Source organism: Eufriesea mexicana, unplaced genomic scaffold (assembly GCF_001483705.2).
Source record: "Eufriesea mexicana isolate 0111107269 unplaced genomic scaffold, ASM148370v2 scaffold100, whole genome shotgun sequence".
NCBI classification, from domain to species: Eukaryota; Metazoa; Arthropoda; class Insecta; order Hymenoptera; family Apidae; genus Eufriesea; species Eufriesea mexicana.
In genome coordinates this window covers 364371-381048 of record NW_016908280.1, presented here as the reverse complement: position 1 = coordinate 381048, position 16678 = coordinate 364371, and the positions used below count along the sequence as shown (strand labels likewise).

Sequence of the window (16678 nt, the reverse complement as noted above, 5' to 3'; positions counted from 1 at the left end):
TATCTTATATTAGAACTCGGGTATTTGTTATCAGAACACTGTCACTCTTCGGAAAAGGTCTATAACGCTGTCTGATCGCCAAGAAACTGATTTTTCCAAACCCTAGCCTAAGCGTCATTGTCCGCATGTCATGGGGTGCTGGTCGTAATGACATGAACTAGACCCCCATTGATTCGAGACCCTAGATGCTGCCAAGAGTGCAAACGTTCTTTCGCGTTTCTTTCTCACATCAACGGATGCGTTCCTGCAGACACACTGTTCATCCGGATGAAAATATTCAAATGAACCAGGACAACTGGGACCCTCCTTGGAATATTTGCTTGCTCGTGTCCATCATCGAGCATCGAAAAATGTATTCCACGAGCGAAATGACTGCTGGCTGTTCGCATCGCTTATCAAATTAGCCCTTAATCACCACGAGTCTCATCAATCACCGACTAAACGACTCTTCTTTGCTCCAGCCAGCCCTCTTACCCCCGTCTTCCTCAATTTCCTCTGCAAACTTGCATCCAATATTTTGCGTAAACGTTTCCGCCAACTTTCCCTGGCTCAGGTGTTCGATTTAAAACTGCAAGAGTCCGCAGAGCTAAGGTAAACTGCAAGGGTCTTCAGCGGAGCTCTGTGTATCCGCTTTCCACGGTGGCCGAGAGAGGGTGAAACGCGAGAGGGTGAGCGAAAGAGAGCGAGAGAGAGAGAGAGAGAGAGAGAGAGAGAGGAAACATGGCAGAGCATAGCGCAACACAGGCAACTATCGTGAGGTGGCCGGATCAATATTCCGTCCGGTCCATCCTCTGACCCATATCTCTCTTTCTCTCTTACTTACCTGTTCACCCTCTCTTTCTCTCTCTTTCTCTCTCTTATGCTTTTCCTCCGCCTCCCTTTCTGCCTGCCCCTTTCTTTTCCTCCCTCGCCCGGCCCCCATCTCCGCTTGTCTTTGACCGGATCCTCTCTGCTTCCCTCTGCTTTCACCTTTTTAGAGTTTTGTTTGGCGTTTGTTGGCGAGATTGCAGCGGTGGTAGCTTGATTTTTGCTACGGAGTTTCGGCGATAGTTCGCCCAGTTCGCTGACATAGGTTCATCTCCAGGCTAGGTTCGGTTGTTGATCGCCGAATTCGGATGTTTCGGGTTCAGGTGTCGCAGTTTTCGGGCAGTGCATGCAGTCGATCGCCATCCCCGATACCCCACTTTCGTTCGATCCATCAATTTCGCGAGGTCTATCTCGTAGTCCTGTTTATCGTCGAATTAGGTTATCCGTTCGAGCACTCGGGCACTCGGTACCTCGTCCTATTCTTAACTGCAGAGTTCAGACACACGAGACCGGATGAACCCTTATTTTCGCTTCTAATTCTCTCTCGGGACCCCACTTTTCTGCTCGTCCAGCGAATCATAAAAACACTCCTACCCCTTGAATTATTAATCCCAGTCGAAAAGCGAAATGCTTTTTTTTATCGCGTCGAATCGAGTTCCCCGATGGAGAACTGAACTAGTCCCATCGAAAATACGCCATTGCGAAAAATGTTCGTCGCAACCGAAATCGGAGGGAAAATAGAAACGAAAGGTAAAACGAGATACGGGAGTATAAAATTATCGACTGTCTATATAGCAGTGCCCTCTGAGGGAAACTTTGGCAAAATTTCGCGGAGAAATTACCGTTGCCGCGTTAACAAGCTCGAAACACGAGCGCGTTTAACTGCGGCCATACTTTTTCCTCCGGAACCGGTTCTAAGGGTAAGAAACTCGCGTTCCTCGTCACTCCATATCGCGCTATGATGTTTCAGCGAACAACCCGGGCTCTTAACGCGCTGCTTTTTTATTTTCCCCCCGGTCTGACCTATTTTCCACTATGGCTCGCGTTTTCTCCGCTCTCTGTTCCTTTTTCCCGCCCTCTCTCCCCCTTCCTCCTCTTTTCTTGTCCCCGGGCCCGCGTTGTCTTCCCGCTTTGTCCGCCGTTTCTTACCTACGCCCGTTTTTCCCTTGCGACTCCGCTCCGTTCATTCATTCATGTCCATCCAGTCACGGCTCACTCGTTACTTTTCATTCCCTGACCTACATATCCCGTCGTCTTTTATTTACGTATCCTTTCCACCCGTGCCCCGCGTCCCCCTGTCCGCTCGATAAATGTATAAATCGCTCCTGTCCCATCTTCCGCTTGGTCCTCCTCGGTTTGCACCGCCCTCTCCGCGCCCACCCTCGCGATACACTCGCGACGGGATCACGCGTCGTTTAGCCCACCCTGCGAATTCTTTGCAGGGGTCGCGTCTTCACGAATCCTTGGGGCGCCCGATACGGAGGGACGGAGAAGCTGGCACACGGCTTCTTTCGACTTTTTCTTTCTTCTCTTCGGGGTCCTGGGTCCGGGCTCGGTCGGGACCGTTGCATTTGCCTCGTTTGCACGCTTTTTACCGCTCGGTGCATAATGTATCATGTCAACTAATCCATTAGCGTCGCTTACGGCTATTTATCAGCAGTCACGCTGACTTCTCGAAAAGCTGTGTCGCTATCTTCTCAGATATTCCGAATCTTCGTGAAGTTATCTGTGGAGGATCCTGGAATCAATAGCAATACCAACTAGCCTGCAGTCCGAGAGAGACCGTTTACCCTACTACCGTCTACCCTATGTTGTATGCAGGTTACGGTGTCAGTCGCGCACGAGACTCTAGGTCAACTGGTTCGCATAGGGGGATTTACTTGATACCGTTCAAAATTTCATTCTGTCTTCGTGTATCTCCAAGAAATTGCGTCTTTGTATGTGTCTACACGTGTTTGACAAAGTTAAGTCCATCTCCCTTGCGTGAAAATTGGTATCATTCGATTGACAGCCTATCGAGTGTCATTTGACATTAGACTGCAAAGAGTGCTTCTTTCCAACTGCAAGTACTGGATTTAAATGTTCTCTGTTCTACTTTGAACTCCATCCCTGACCCAACACCTGTACGGGTACCTAATGCCGCTGTTGCAAACATTTCCACGATTTCTGCCCATGATCGATCGTGGTTCCCTGGATCAGCTCGTAGACCAAGCACACAGCAGACCGTGTATATACGCGAGCGATCGTGACATCGTGGCGAAGGTATCAATTCGGCAGTGGAACGAAGGACTCTGAGAGGTCGAGCAGCGACAGGCTGCTTAATTATTAATATTCGTGGGCCGAGTGCAATTTCATCCGGCGACGGGAAGTAGGTCGCGGGACTGGTTTTGGTGCTCTTTGTTATTTATCGTGGCGCGATCGAGCACGCACGCTCGAACAACTCCGAGAAAATGTCAACGGGTAGTATCTCGATTGAAATTCGCTCGTTTCTTCGGCCCGTGTCCCCGATGACGCAGGCTGCTCGCACGCGTGTGCTTCCACGCGGCGGCGACGTGTGCGGGTACGCGAGCATGTGTGGCCTTCTCGTTATCGTCGCACTCGCGAATGATAAACGCAATCGACCCGAGTGACGATCTTTTCCTTTCCCTTTTTTCCCCATTTTCGTTCTCCTTCTCGCGATCGGGCCGTGCGAATCAAGCGTGCACACTGTTCCCGATCACCGAGCCTCCTCTTGTGTAACTCGCGTTGCATCAGAGAGGACTTTTTGCCTCGAGTCTGCCTCGTCTTCGTGGCGGCCTCAGGTTCCATCGTGTGTCGCAATTCGCCGTCATCCCCGTATGGCCTTGTCGCACGATTGTTCCTGCAAATTGCCAAATAATTGCCTATTTAAAGAATTTCTCAGTTTTTCCAGCTTTTCGGTTTCGGGACATGAGATTTGTAACCCCGGGTCCTGGGACGTTCAGCTCTTCCCGGAGCCAAGATGGCGGACTGCTTGGAATATCGTGGTAGAGCGTGAATGTGGTCCTCCATGCGAGGTTATGCAAAAAATTCTATCTCCTGCGGGATTCCTGAAAGTTTCATTTCGTTATTCCTGGCCTTTAAGAATCGAGAATTTCACGCTCTGGTTCTGGGATATTTTGTTCCTCGGCCAAGATGTAGATAAAATTGTTCTTTACCGCGAAGAATTTAAAATTTTGCGCTGTTACCGGGGGAAATACGCTTTTGGAATATGGGGGGGAGACGGAGATAAAGAGTTTCTTCGGCTCATCGAATTTCTGACGTTTTAATCGTTGTTACTGATAGCACGAGACAATTATTTTTCGAAGCTATCGATAACCACGAAAACTCGTAACATTTCACCCGAGTATCCGAAATATTCCACGTGCTCGTACCGCGTTTCAAGAAATTCGATAAACATGGAATAAATCAAGCGGAATAATTAATTAAACCGGAATAACTCGTATAATAATCGGTTTAGAGAAATATGGCACAGATTCTCGTCTAACGAGGACAGAATTCTAGAAAACTGTGCGAAGTATTACAGAATATTTTTCTATTACGAAACGTTTTCCCAAGTATGCACAGAGTCGAACGATCTTTATACGAGCAAAAACCACCGTCCATGAGGAACGATGAGCGGAAAAAGCCAGACAAGCGTGACAGCCGCAGCGTAACGTCGATTTGACGATACCAGTCATCGAGGTCTAACCAAGTATCGACGAAATATCGCCACGGGAGCCCACCCGCGCATCGCGATTCGTTGATTTCAATCTACGAAGGTTGTCTGCCGTAATTGGTAGATTTCTCGTTTCCGTTTCGCTTGTAAACGCGCCACACATGATGACAAAGCCTGTGCCACGATACCCAACCGACCATTACCTCCTCTTCATCTCGCGTTCCAGTAGAATTCTTTCCCACAGTTTGATTTCTTCTCTAAAATCAAACACATTTGTCCACGTGATCTCCTGCGATTAATAATCCCAAAATTTTTACAGAAATCTCGGAAAAATTAATATACAAATTAACGACAGCTCTGTGCTCAACCTCGTGATGGATTATCGAGCAAGCAACACGATGTAGGTATCTAAGACAAAATGAAATTGATCGACTCTTGAATTCAAACACGTGTAACTGGATTTACGCCAATGTTTTTGAAATTTTGCGCGATCGTTTAATGCAAAATTTTTAACGTGTAATTCTTTAAAAGTATGCATCGACAGCGAGAATGTTGGCTATGAATGTTGGGCGAAAATTCTAGGAAAATCAGTGTAGAGTAAGGTCAAAGAGTGTGTTATAATTGAAACTTATAAATGACAGTCAACACGATCATACTGCCAGAATTAGCCGGTGGTGGTGCAGCTGATTTCGGGAGGCTCGTAAATTTCAGCTTGTAATTTACTCTTGACAGTTACCGAGGCTTTCCCGCATTTTCACGAATTTCAATGCTCATAAACCGTAATCGATAGCAAAGTATTTACCTCGCGTGTTCCAGCAATATTTGGCGAGATTCGAAAATTTTAGTACGATGCAGGTTTCGATACTCTGCGAGCTAAAACGAAAACCATATCCTATATCCTATAGGAAAAACTTGAAGCAATCGATGATTTATTTAAAAATAGTGTGTAAGAAAAATAAACAGATGCATTAGTGACAGAAATATATTTTATCGCAAATAAATATCTGATTTATAATTTTATGAGTTTAAATATTTAAATATCCGCGTAATTTCTATAATATTTAAAAAAGAATTCAGTGACAATGATTAAATAATTCCAGTGTTCTTTTCAGAAAGTCGGGAAAATATTTCGTAATACTGTTTAGTGATATTACGTTGTTTAGTGTCACGCGAATATACGGTCTCTTAATTAACAACGGACACATATACGGTTTCATAGCCGTGAAAGGGTTAAACCGACGAAGCACAAGCGCCAGCATGAATAACCGCTGAAAGAATTATAAGGCAAAAAATTGATATTGTTGATACTTAAATTTATGACGTGGTAAAAGCAGAGAAAGATTAATTAACAGTTTAGACCGTGAAGGAACTTTATTACTACTATACACGAGCTATCGCCGTAAATATAAGGCAGTATATTACTTTCCATTACACCTCGACAACGTTGTATACCATGCTCAGAGATTTTCCATATAAAACGAGTGCAAAAAGATTCTAAAAACGAGCAAATTATTCAAAAGCCATTTTTATTGGCTTTATTTTTCGAAGATTATTTAATTTTATTAACAAAATACACGATTTGAGTTGAATCGTTGAAGCACGAAACGATTATTTCCATCAATTCATTTGTTCTAATGAGAATAGCGTAAAAATTGGCGCTTGAAAATTGCGCGCTTTCAAACGCCATCTCGACGTGACGAAACGAATCACGCGACACACCGTGGCATTGACTTCCGCCCAGATCGCAGTCCGTGCGGCATGAGGTGAACACGTGTCGGCAGGATAATCGCGAGGGACACGCTAGAAGGATGGCACACGACGATCTCACCATCTGCTCGTACACCGATTCGAATCTGCGGACAGTGATCAGTTATTTCCGGTGAGAGCCTGTTTCGACACGCGGATTATCGACAAGGTAAATCGAATCGATCTTTGAATACGTTCGACCGAAAGAAATCTCGCCCGTTGGCGTTCTCAAAATGGACGTTGCAATTACGACGTACGTGTGGTCGCGTATGTGTCGCGAAACGGACCGATCGAATTCCCTATTCATCTTCGCGTTTTTCTGGTTGTATATCTTTATAGTGTTCACCTCCGTAATAGTGTATTACTGCATAAGTTCGAATTTTTAAGTAGTCAGAAATTTGTTCGTTCCGTGTAACCGCTACGACGCAGTATCGTTGCTCTCGTACGTATCAAATTTGTTGAAAGTGTTTTAATTGACGGTTAAACCGTTCTCGGATTAGATCTCGGTTAATTTAATTCACCATTAAAAGTTGGGAAGTTCGCCGAGTTCGCTAAGGGCTCCCGTTCTTACAGATAAATGAGAAGCAGTGCTCGCGGGAAGGGACGCTTTGAGACCATTCTCGAACGCATTACCGGTCGTTAGACGTTCGAAAGTCGCAATACAGGCGGAAAAGTTTCGAAGGATCGCCAAGAAATTAGACGTGCGAACAATGTGCCCAATCTGCATGGTTAAGCAATATGTCAAACTGCACTACAGAATCTTTGAGCATTATCTTGGGTAAGAAACAGTTCTTTTTTTTATTTTTAACATTACGAAGTGAAATATTCAATCGTTCCGTCGCCATGTTTGTCACGCCCTACGACACGGTCCTTTCGACGTCACGTCGTTCGCGTCCTAACGTTCGTTTACGAAACGATAACATTCGCGTCGTGTGACCTTTCTCGAAATCCATTTCAAGCCGAGTCGCGTATCTGTTTGAATTTTGCCTGTGACTCCCATAAAATCGCCGGATTCGCGTTTCCCCGTAACATTCGACAGAAAAACGATTGCTTCCGAATTTTACGCTCGTAAATGTTCGCGTTGATTGGTCGAGGTGACGGAATCGAAAATTCGCCGCGGAGAAAGACAGGGTTTCTCGCGTGATAGCTCGTAAAGCGTGCGAGCCGTGGCGATTAAAAACTTTATGTCCGAGCAACATGACGCGGCGACTTGTTTTTGTCAGCCGGCCTATTTATACGCGCCTTTTGGCAGCTACGCGAGAAACTTCGTCACGAAGATCCCGTTTCCGTTCCGTGCTTCCATCTTTCTCCGGCGAAAATCTCCCGAATCTCAACGTCTTTTTCTATCGTCTCTCTTTCTCCCCCCCGTTTCCCTTCCTTGTCTTCTCGTCTCCCGATGTATCGTTCGTTCTCTGGACATTTCAGCGAGGAGGGGAGCGAGTGGGGGAATTCGGCAGTCACGCGAGCAGTAATAATAACGGTCTTCGATCGAATTACAGTTCGATAACGTTTCGGCTTCTTTCGGGGAGGGGGCACGGCCGACTCAATAGTCCCTTGTGTAACGTAATAACGGTCTTCGATAGAATGTTAAATTTCTAAGAAGATGGGACGCTACATAAGCAACTGGGTAATTACGCGAATAATAACAATAATCTCCACTCGAATTAGTTCAAATTTGAATTCTTTGAAGATAACGATACTAAAAATTAAATATTCATCGATTTCTAGTAATTAATTTCGAGTCGTATTATTATTAAACAATTCTCGGAATATTTTTTAACTTTCGGAAAGACAAATGTAAATAATTAAATACTCGTGATTTCCTTAGAAATTAATAATTAATATCGAACGAGTATTTAATGTTATTTTTGTGGAATTTTCGTTGAGCTAGGCTCAAAGAGTTCAATATTCGTGTCAGTAGCGTAATAATAGTGGTTTTACGTTGGCGTACGGTTGCAAGATGGAAAGGATCGATGGTCCAAGCCAGATGGCTGACTGGTATCGCGTTTCCCTGGATTCTGTCCGTGGATTATGCGAGTTTTGCCGTGGGATCTCGGTTTCGGGGCTTACTCTGTTTATAGTTATGCACGGTTGTTTGGATCTCGAACGTCCATGATCTGGACGTGCCGCGGAAAGCGAGATTACGGAGCTTTGTAAGCGGCTTTTTGCGCCGTTAACGAAGATCGTTGTTTCTTTCGCCAAGTATTTCGCTCGAGGGATTTATTATGGGGAGATTTATCGGATGAGGAAACGTAATCGAACGCTTGGATCAGTTTTAAAGCCACGCCTTTCTCGCCGAGTCTCGCGCCAAAGGAAATATTTCAGCTCGCGAATAACGAGTTCGAACGTGCCTCGGCTTCACCGTTGTGTTTCCCTTTTGGGAACAAAACAAGTTTTTGTATCCCGACTTTCGTTGTGTACGTTTCGACTGTTAAGACGAAGGAAATTTTCGAACGTCAACCGACCATTTTAAATCCAACGTAATCTCTCACACGAATTTCTTGTAAATTAGTGGCAAGAAATGGATAAATGATAATTAACTATTTGGATTCCAGAGATTATTATAAGATTATTAAAATAATATTTTTTAGTAGAAATTGATATGTTAAATTTAAAATAACAAAATTTGTGGAATATTTAAACGAAAGGTTAATTCGATATTTTAATTTATATATTATTATTTTTAAGTTATTATAGAAAATTAAGTTCGATTTTAATTTTATTATCTTGGAGGCAAACCGTTGAGCGCAAAGGATTAATATTTAATTAGAGAAGTTTCGAAATGGGTAGATAATAGGTAGCAGTTAGCAACGAAGTAGATAGAGTCACAGGAATTCTACACTCCTCCTGAAACTCTTGTCACGACCATTTTGGACTACATTTTTAAAATCCATTCCCAATGTCGTTATAACCGAATAATTCACGAGTCCCTGCTATACTACCACCTTTCTATAAAACTTGCGAACTAACATTGACTTCGAGTTTAGCCAACACCTATTGATTAGCATCGAGTTCCAACAACGGGCTTACAAACTTCCATAGAAACGGACACCTATCCATCCTCGCAGACCTTGAAACACGAAAAAGAAATGGAAAAAGAAAAAAGAAAAGAAAAGAAACCTAACCAAAATAATTCCTGATCTCACTCGCAATTTATTACCCGATATTATCGTTGTCGCTACCAAGAATTCCTTCCTTTCCTTTATGCAAAAATAACAGCGTGTTCCTAAAGGAAGAATAGCAAATTGCGCTGAAGGAAGATTAAGTAAAATAATAATAAAAAAAGAACAAAAATTGTGAAAAATATTGGACGCACTGAAGGAAAAGCAAATCAAAATATTGTTAACAGAAACAGAAAGGAGAGTCGAAAATTCTGGAGCAAGAGACCTTTGGCCAAGGTTCGTCGACGTGACCCGCGAGGGATGATTCGGGGATGATGCACCCTGCACTCGCAAATCCTTGCGAGGACTCCGTTCTTCTTCGAATTGGCAATCGTGGAAGACGCGATGAAGGATGGACAACGAACCACTCGATGTTGAAGAGATGAACAACTGCGGAATTCGAACGTCGATTCAATTTCGCGAATTTCATTCAAATTCGATCGTTCTCGCTGGCGAACGAGAACAACGAGGATCGATCGAGGGTCGTAGAAACCACGTCGCTTAACAATCGATGAATCTACACTCACGATTTTAACGATGTCCGCCGGTTCTTCTCGATCTCCCGATCGATCTTCGTCGATCGAGACATTTGAAAACTAATTTCTTGAACGGTCTTTCGATTTTCCAATCATGCGAACATCTGCAACGATTTTCGTATCGTCGAGCGCCATATCGAGACACCGAGTTATCGATATTTGCACGGGGAGAGTTCGTTTTATGGCTTATTTTCGTTTTCGTTTAAGTTTAGAGCGATGGATGCAATGTAAAGGGCGTTTTATTTGTATGCAAATGAAATCATTACGTTGTAAGAAAGTATCGGGTAGACTCGAGGTTTGACTGGGAAATTGTAGCGCTGCGAATTTCCAGTGGATCCTCGTGGATCGCTCGTGGGAGGGGAAAACCGTAGAATACATAATGAGGTAACACTGTGTTCACATTCCCAATAGTTATTGTATATTTCTCGAGCTGTCGGTTATTTTAGAGTAAATCGTAGTTGTAAGTTAGAATAAGTTACGTTAAGGTACCTATGTTAAGTTATATTTAGGAGGGACAGATATAATTCCCAGTTGCTTAACTAAATATTTTAATTTTGTCTTCTTTCTAATTTAATTTCCAAAAGCGAAAATTCCGATTCGTGCAGATTTCGATAGCCTTAATGTATCGGGTGTCTCTTCCTGTTAGTAATGAACATCTACGAGTAGAAGCAAACGATAGCGAAGATTCCTTTAAACTGCGACTTATTTTCGTTTTATCGCGTTAACGTATCGCTGTTTTCTATTTAATTGAGGCATTTGGCTTTTACTTTGGCTTTTAGTTCCATGAGATGAATTTTATTTATTTTTTATTTTATTAATCAACAATTTTTACCCACTGAACTATATTTGCTTATCTGGGACTATTGTTTGCTTCTATTCCTTCTTATATCTTGTCGATCGATTGTAAATACCTCGTGTAAATTTATTATGTACATTTATCTTATTATACTGCATTTATCGTTGATGCTTCTCGAGTGATACAGGTGAAATTGACGAGAAGTGTCCAAAAGGGTTGCCAGGTAGAAAAATTCTACCCGAATACTCGATTGTCAATTAATTAGTGAAATTATTCATGCTCTGCTGCATTTTGTGTTCTTCGCGGTTTTGTAGTATTATCGATAAATTTTAGGCACGTAATATAGTATATGCGTTTAAACGAAATGCCATTAGTAAGGATCACTGAGGGTAAAGTTGTAAAATGGTTAAAATTATGATTAATAATCGTTGCATATTGGCGTGTGGTGATAGGAGAAACATTTCTTTGCTACTCTTGCAACATTATGGTTCCCTTGAAAAACTTGTGAAACAGTTAGTAACACTATGATCGATATCACGATGTTTAATTAAGCGCTCATGCAAACCTGTGTAATTTCCTTGTATATGCGGTGTGTTATTTATATATATACATATGTAAATTCGCGTGATCATAAATGTTGGATTATTATAAAGTAGGATATTAATGCGCACATAGTACCATGAAATATATACAAATTCAGTTCCCAGCATTGTAAAGTCAATTGTTACCATACTATCTTTTCACTAGTTCCTTTTTAGAATACTCCCATTTAAATTTCTAGGGTCCGAAGTATAGGAAAGTTTATTTTTCAAACCTTAGAACGGATTTGATTTTTATAAAGAAAAAAAAGAAATAATTTTGAATATCTCGTAATTTACTCGGGAAAATTTGGTGAAATTTCGAAGAGGAAACTTTTTAACAAAGAAGCTAGGGATTTCCAGTTCTCGTTTAGTTACTTAGTTATTTTTAGTTATTTAGTTTAAGTTTATTTAATTATTTATTTCTCGCACGATCGCTCGTATTGCCGTGATTATTATCGGTATTGTTAAGAAGTTATCGAGAATTTGTTTATTTGTTCGAATTTAATCGCAACGTCGCGGAAGTGCGAGAGATGCTTGAAAGACTTTCGCGACACCGTACCGAACGCGGTGAAATTCTACGTGCCAGATCCAATAGAAAATTGCCGCGGAACTTTATGGAAATCCGAAACACGGTGCAACGTACAAGAAACGGTTCTACGCGAGCTGGAAATTCCGTTTGAAAGAGACGGAACGATTCCTGCAACTTCCGCGCGATTCTTATTCATGAGATACGACGGAACCAGTTTTCGAAAACAGTGGGGAAATAGTGTTTCGACGTTGGAGAACGCGAGTCGAGTCGGTTAAAGCGTATAGGTGGCCTCGTATCGACCCTCGAATCTTATCAAATTTTTTGGTCAGAGCCGTGGCCAATCTCCGGGGACGATGCTATTCTAATCTAAAAAGTTTCCCTCGGTGTTTGCCGAGCTTTTGCTATCTCTCGCGGGGATCGCGGGGGTAAGTAAAAAGTTGGTCAGCTTGAAAAGGCCGGTTTCCTTCCGATTCTCCGAATTTTCCCGGGAAATCACCGTTCACGTTTTGTTTTGCCGCGAGATTCTATCAGTCGAACGCGGTCCTAAGTTCGTACTTACCTATATCGTGATTGCACGATCGGCGAGTTAATTAGAATTAAAATAGCACGCAACGGATCACCAAAGATAGATCTCAGATTATAGAAAGATCAAAGAAAGTTACAAAATTATACGACGTGTGTGAGAAAATTTGGAGAACACATTGGAAATTTTATTTTTCCAAGTCCTGGACGAATTGATAAAATTAAATTAACAAAACGACGATGAAGATTATCTCGTCTAGATCGTGATCTGCTCCACGAATGAGATCCTATATTAAAGACAAGGAGTCGAATCGATTCGTTATTCGCTCCAAGCCAATTTCCGTAATCAGGAAGAGCCAACCAATCACGGTTCACCAAGCCATCCAATTACAATTCGACCAGTCTATCTAAACCAATTAACCATAACGATGCCATGGACGTCATAAACCAGTCCAAACCGAGAACACCATCTTCGATCTTCGACCAATCAGCCTGCCCAACAGCCAGTCTGTATACATCCTCGTTTTATCAGCGTGGTAGCGTTATCTGCCCTGCAGTTGTCACGAATCTCATCGCATTTATCCTTTTAGCATCCGCCGGTTCTATGGTGCAGCATGGACCTCGTGACGTTGAACGGAGAATCGCGATCGCCGAAGGAAGACTGCGAAATGGAAGCCGAAGAGGAACTCGGAGTGGTGAGGAACGAGTGTCGAAAGCTGTGGAAAACTTTGGACGCGCCCCTGGACTTGGATTGCAACGATAATCTGTACGTGGCCGTTCGTCAGAGCCTGCACAAGGTCAATCGAGTCTCGCAAACTTCTCTGGCCTCGCTGAAAAGCAGCCCGGAAGCTGGGAACAGGGGTGGAGTGTCGCAGGAGTCGAGCATGGGTAGATTTTCCACGATCAAGGCGTTCTTCGACCAGGACATGGGACAGGAGAAGGGGACCAGATCCAGGTGCAGGACCACCAAGATGGCTAAGTTGATGAGGATGCTTGGACTGAGGAAACGGGACCTGTTTGCTGACGGACTGGCTCCGATGGGTTGTTTGACTTGATAGAATGTTCTTTGAGATTTGGGCGGTGGTAGATGTGTATTTGGTCCGGATCTTGGTGGATGGAGATGTAGAGATAGGTAGGGTTTGAGGTTAGTTTTATACAGTATGGATGAATGGAATTGTGTCCTGTTGTGCATTTGATTATTGTATTATCCGTTTTGGTATTATATGTTTGGATAAAGTTATTGTTTAGTATGATGACACTGTGTATATGTAGGTTTTGAGGTTAACTCTGTGCGTTGAGTATTGGGGACCGATTGTTGTTTTTATTTGTCAGTTCGTGTGTCTAATTTATTCCCAAAGGAATACGTTTAGAATAGAGATTAGAATAGGTTCATTTTTGTTCAAACAAAGGTACCGTAGTGGACACTGTAGCATACTAGTTTCCTTTGTCTCTGCCGTCTTTTAGTAGTCTACTTCATTCCCTACTGGGTGAAATTTCTTCGACGTTGGTACCTGGCTATCTAAAGTACAATCGTAACCGTGAACTCCACTTCTCCGTTTTTATCTGCAGCCATAGAGATCTGGAAACCACCAAATTGCAAGATAAATGTTACCACGACCCTAGATCCTGCTACTCTTTAAACCAAAGTATAAAAAGGGAAAATCTTGACTTCGCAGAGCCCATGGGGAGCGATCTCGACATCAATGGCAACGCGGTGTCAAAGTAGAAGAGCCACGAGAACCGCAAGACTGCCAGTTTCGTTTCACCATCAGCGGAAGGGAAGCATCGAAGAGGAAACGCAACTGCTCAAGGACACGCCGCTGTTTTATCGAATAACTCTGAACGAACCACGAGACGCGAGCAAGATTTTATTCTAATTTCGTTCTTTTTCTTTTTCTTTTTCTTTCCGCCGTTCCATGCGCGAGGAACGAGCGTACTCGCGCTGGTCGACACCGTAAACACCGTAAAACCGACGCGTTAAAGCGCGACGCTGGTGCAACTCGAGACCATTTGTCGCACCAGCGTTGGAAATAATAGGCCGAGAGGTGTAAAATGATCGTTGTTTAAGCGCTACCCGTTCCAGACTTATTTACAGACGCATCTGCGCGGAATTTGTCAGTCGTCCGCGCGATTGTTCTCCAATTCGCGACTAGCCTGATAATAAAGTTGCCACGGTGAAGTTAACAAGCTGCGAGCGAGGAGTGAGAGTCGAGTATGTTTTTCTGAGAAGCATCTTAGCACAGTAGGATGTATTGCAGCATGAACAGGACCGATTTATAATACTGTATCGTCTTTTTAAAAATTGTTTACGACTTTTGTATAGACACCCAATTTTTTAGTTCCGAAGAATGGGTTTGTTAGGTTTATTAAGTGTGGTTGAGCACAGGTAGACATAAGTAGGTTAAGAAAGATCATGTTCATGAAATATTTGTATTTTTTCAATTTTTCTCTTTCTCTTTGTTTCTGATAGGTTGGATTTCTATGTGATTTTTATCAAATTTATGGTATGCATTGTTAAAGAGATAACGTTTTAACGTGCAAGTGCAATATTCACAGTTGTTGTAAATAGTTATATTAATAACAGTTACAATTGTATTAATTGTAAATTATTAAAATTATTAATACAATTATTCACAGATGAAATATTCTATAGATCCCACTTTTACACTTGACAGGTTAGATTATGGCACTAAGATCTTGCTGAAAGTCGAACGAGATAATCCAAAAATAATTTTTCTCTCATAGAAAAATCCAATTTTTGAGTAACCCGAAGATACTAGGCATTTAAAGAACCTAAAGAGAAATGACTGGAACGTCGGTAAAGATCTTACAGTCTTCTTTCAATCAGTTAACAGCGACTAGAAAAATGTCGAATTCCTATTGGTCCGTTGAAACACCGATTCATATCAAGGCTCATTACGATTCTAGCTTGTTCGAACATCGTTGCAAACCTTCTCGATCCGTTTCATCCGGTTGGTCTGATCAACGGTTGCCCTGTAGGTGCTCGCAGAGTTCGTTTCTCGTGGAATCAACGTTGTTGTTCGTTTGAAATCGTGGAGCCGGTTCGATCGCGGAGTGCACCAGGTGCCGGTGTGCCGTTTCGTGTGTGCATTGCAGTGTATTCTCGCGGCGAGTGTTTGCGGAAGAAACAAAGGAACGTTGTTGTCTCAGCGTGTGCGCGGAAACCGTTAACGATTCGTTTGAACAGCGACACACTTTGAACTCGCATCGCGAGATCATTGATATTCGCCTCTCCAACCGATTTCCGATCCGGCTTTCTGCTTATAAAATAATCCAATTTATTCCATCCAGCCAGCTCTCCGATCTCTCGAGATCCATTAATTGAAAGCGGCCGTAACAAATAAACAGGAATCCATAATCAAGATGTCGGAAAGGAACTGCAGCCTGTCGGACTCCGAGGTACCGATGTCCGAGACCTGCAACAGTCCGGATCCCGCGAGCCGGTTAAGAAAAGAGAGCAGAATGAGTCCTACCATAGAGAAGCTGATAGAAAAGTTGAAAATTTTGCATTACGAGACACCCAGGTTACCCAGAGCACCGCGTCCAACTCCTTCCAGGAGATCCCCCAACGAAGACTATTCTTTAGAGTCGTCTGTCAACGAGGATCTGGAAGCATCCTCTTGCAGCGAGATCAGCAGGTTGAAGAAGGCGTTGGAGATGCGCTTCGCCGTTCATTTCTCGAGTCCCAAGAAGAAGCACAGCAGTCCGGTTCGAGACAGGCACAGTCTGGACAATAACACTCTGAAAATGATGATAGCCAAGGAGCACCACCGTCGTCGTCTGATAGACGCGGAGTGGGACACGGAGAAGTCTCCTGAAAATAGCCAGGTGAATATGAGTCCGATTTCGAATTGCAGTTTGAACAAGACGAGAAGCAGCTCTCTTCAAGTCGCTCCCGGCTCGCCTTACTCCGACATGGACAGCTCGGAGGAGTACGAACAGGTCCGAGAGAGCGAGTATACCTCCTCGGTGGAGCGCAGCTTGCGTGAGATCTCCGAGGTGTTTTCCGTGTTCTTGCAGTGCAACAAAGATAAAGCGGAGAACAGGATGGATAAAAGTGCGAAGATGGAAAAGAATATGGTAGGCGAGGAGATCTTCAGACAGGCTGTAGACGTCAGTTTGAATGACCTGGTGACTCGCGAGCAGAAGGAAATGATCTTGGAGAGCTACATGCAGAGTGTCACTTTGGATGTGGATCAGAAAGTGGAAGCTGGCCTTAGCGAGCACGGTATCAACGTCCAGACGGTGTCCAAGGAGGAAAACGTCGATGAGTCTTCTTTTAAGCACGTGTTGATTCCATCAG

General features: G+C 43.3%; 1 protein-coding gene and 1 long non-coding RNA gene across 5 annotated transcripts in view; both read left to right on the top strand.

Moving 5' to 3' along the window:
• LOC108554981 (serine/threonine-protein phosphatase 2B catalytic subunit 3) overlaps positions 1-16678 on the top strand; it is a 312798-nt gene that overhangs the window by 93052 nt on the left and 203068 nt on the right. The gene's annotated exons all lie outside the window — the stretch shown is intronic.
• Positions 6246-9670, top strand: LOC108554983 (uncharacterized). The gene is made up of 3 exons (XR_001890732.1): positions 6246-6398; positions 6803-7007; positions 9579-9670. It is a non-coding gene; the product is annotated as an uncharacterized LOC108554983 (long non-coding RNA).